Source organism: Furipterus horrens, unplaced genomic scaffold (assembly GCF_987537825.1).
Source record: "Furipterus horrens unplaced genomic scaffold, mFurHor1.1.pri manual_scaffold_5, whole genome shotgun sequence".
Taxonomy (NCBI): domain Eukaryota; kingdom Metazoa; phylum Chordata; class Mammalia; order Chiroptera; family Furipteridae; genus Furipterus; species Furipterus horrens.
The window spans coordinates 128,422,425-128,425,915 of NW_028327175.1; the positions used below are offsets into that span (position 1 = coordinate 128,422,425).

General features: G+C 36.8%; 1 non-coding gene across 1 annotated transcript; it reads right to left on the reverse strand.

The window, feature by feature from the left end:
• Positions 1 to 875: 875 nt before the first annotated feature.
• On the reverse strand, positions 876 to 979 carry LOC150009788 (U6 spliceosomal RNA). Its single transcript, XR_016511473.1, has one exon. It is a non-coding gene; the product is annotated as a U6 spliceosomal RNA (small nuclear RNA).
• Positions 980 to 3,491: the final 2,512 nt, after the last annotated feature.

Below are 3,491 nucleotides of genomic sequence, written 5' to 3' on the forward strand. Positions count from 1 at the left end.
CTTTGAAGCCACCTAAATCACACACTTTTCAAACACAAAGTTCTAATCAAGACCTTTGAAGAGTGGGGGTAAAAAAGCCACAGAGCCATGGCCATGAGTTGCTAGTCATGGAATTACTATAATATATACTCAGGACTCTGGTGTTTTATGAAAAGACTGGCGTCTGCTTGGTCAAGACACCTCTGTGCTTTTTATTTGAGTGTCTGATGAGCAGCAGGAGCCCATTATCCTTCAGCATTTTCTAGTTATAACAGATTCCAGTTTCAGGAATATCAAGAAATTGGATTCCAGCTGTCAGGGTTTCTCTCTGGGAGACTGTCTCCAAGACAGAATATCATTTTCCCTTTTTCTTTTTTGTGGTGAGTTGGGGTATAGGGAACACCTGTGATATCTGCAGAGGCAAAGCTTTGTGTGAGCACACATACTACACTGCAGAGAGAAAACCTTAGGCTAGAAGTTCAAAGGAAGGCAGAGAAATAAGCATTAAAATGGATAAGGCACTTTGGTAGCCACCATATTGTGGTCTAGGACCAGTGCTTGCAGACTTACCTTGTTATTACCGAAGATGCAACCACCTCAAGGGCTTTATACTCTCCAAAGTAAAGGTCACTCTCTACTACTTGCTTGAATCATTTGCCGGTTTTTAAAAATTTCCTTCATCTTTCTGCTGTTCCCTTAAGATTTCCTCTTTCTCCTAAGATATTATTCTAATCTTGGAGGGCTGCCCATGATTCACTCTGCTGGGACAGGGAGGGACCTTCTTGCCAATTGGGCATTTATGCTTTCAGAATGTCAAGTCCAACCCTAACAACAGTTTGTTTGTTTTTAAAATTTATAACATTTTACTACAGTTCAGATCAGCATATCTGGTTCATAAAAATACAGAATGCTTCACGAGATTGCATGTCATCCTTGTGCAAGGCCATGCCAATCTTCTCTGTATTGTTCCAGTTTTAGTATATGTACCAGTGACGTGAACCCTTAATAACAGTTTCTGAATGAATCTCTGGTAGAAAAGTAATTCCTAGGCCTTGCTTATAATTTCATTCACTCAATAAATATTTACTGCACATTTACTGTTTTATGTACCCACAATATAGAGTAAATGTCAACAATATCCTTACATTCTATCAACAGTAGAGGCAAAGAGACATCAAATAAATATATTTAATTGTACCTTATATAATAACAATTGCACCTCTGCCTATGGAAATATTTTTGCACCCAATTTTCTCTCACAATGTTCTACATTCAAAAAGAAAAAATATCTACCTGCAGGTTATAACATTCTAAAATATTACTGTCTGGTGTCTTTTCCCTCTTGTCTTAGCTTACATCTGCTAAGTCATTTGCGAAGTCAGCTCTGTGAGGCAAGGGGGCCATATTATTCATCCTCCTCTCACCTCTAATCCTATTACATTTATGACTTCCCACATCACAAAATTAAAACAAAGTCTGGCTCCTTTTCACTCTCCTTTTCCACTATCAGTATAAGTTCAAAAAGTATACAGTAATAAAATTGCTTCCTGATGGAGTCAGTGAGATATGTTATACGTATAAAAATAGACAATCTTGTCGATGAAGTTGCTGCCCAAATCAATATGAGCACTCCCACAGAGAAAAGAGGAGCTCAGGATGGAAATGGCCAGAGGAGCAGAAATATGGTTTCATGGCCACACAGGCTCTTCTGAATTAGGGTTGGGAAACTTGAATCCTCAGTAGTTTTTGTACCTCAAGAACAGAGAGGAAATTTCTCCTTTCTAGGGTCAGCCTAATGAGCCCCTTGTAAGAATAATGACAGTATAACATGTATTGCAAGCTTCCTATTGGCCTGGCCCTGTTTGACACTTTTCTGTCATTTCTTCTAATTTTCACGATAGCTCTTAAGTAGACACTAAGGCTTAGCCACGGTAATCCAACTACCCAAAGTTCCATAGCTAGTAAGTTTGGAGCTGAGCTTTTTACCTGGATCTGAACTAAAAATCTCTCAAAGAGAAAATGATATTGATAATGTAAACTTATGAAAAGAAAAAATCATTTGTTAAAAAGAAAGTCATGTGCTCTCTGTGGAAATTAGTTCAGGAACTCTCCCAGAAACGTTAATGGCCTATCACAAAAACACTAAAAGCTTGATACAATCATATTGCAGGCACAGAAATATGAGGATCTTTTACTCTCTATATGCCTATTTCTCTTTACTAGAGTGTGGGGACTATTGCTAATGTTTCCACCTATAAAGACTAAATGGAAGAAGTAAGTATAATATTTCTCCCCTCTGCCCCAAAACCCCTAAGGTTATCTCCTCCCTTAGACATAATCTTGTCCTCAGTTGGTCCCTTTGTAATAAAATGTTAAGACCCTATTTACAGAGGAGGAGAAATGAGCTATGGGGAAGAAACATCAGTAATAATTCTGTACTGAAATAAGGATCCACATTATTGTGGTCCTATGAAATCCTGAATAGAATTCCCTCCACAAAATTTCACATCACAGCCCTAGTTCTGACACACTATTAGTAAACTGATTTAGCCCTCGGTCATCATCTTTTGGACCAAATGTTCTTAACAATTTAGAACACCACAACTGTTCATTATAGTTGGCAAATGGGCTTATTGTAAGAACCTTGTTAAAGACTAACTGATTATCTTAGCAACCTCAACAAATGGAAATACTTATATGGACCCAGTTCTTTGCAGGTGTAATATTTTGTATACATTTTTAATTCTATCTTCTGTAATGAATGGTCATGGGGAGGGTAAAAATCAAGTTCTGAACACATGCATAGTTCTAACTGCTGATTATTTCTTGGTCTTCCATCTCTATGCTTCCATGGCCTCCATAGATCAAAAATATATGTAAACATTAATAAACAAACTTACAATAAGCATTTCAGAATTACAGCAGACTCTATAGGATGATATAGAATTGCTACTTTGAAAGAACAAACCCACCAGCACTAAGTTTAATACATAAGACAAGATGATTTCCTGCCCAGGTAACCTAATCTTTAACACTGAATAAAACCACCAATTTAGTCCTGATATGAACCAGAGGTCATTAAACAAGCAGGACAGATGCTTGCCTGAGAATTTCCAGGCTGATGCTATAGTAAATCTTTATGGAAAATACTTATCTTTAATGATTAATGATTAACTATATATAATTAAACTCCAAATGAGAATATTTTCATTAGTTAAATGGCCTTAAGTTTATGTTTTTTCAATTATTCACCCTTAAGCAATTCATTTTGGATATGCTTCTTTACTGGAGTGCCATACAGTATTGCTTACTATGCCATTAACAGAAGAGTCACTTTCTAAACTTTTGTGCAAGTAAAATTTTGAAAGTATCTATTGTGAGGGTTTCAGACAAGAGACAAGCAAAGGGAAAGCTGCCTACATAAATTTTTGAAGCACACTTGTGTATATAGCAGACTGAGCACAGAAGAATATTTCATTTATTTTTCCTGCAACGTATCCACAGATGATTCT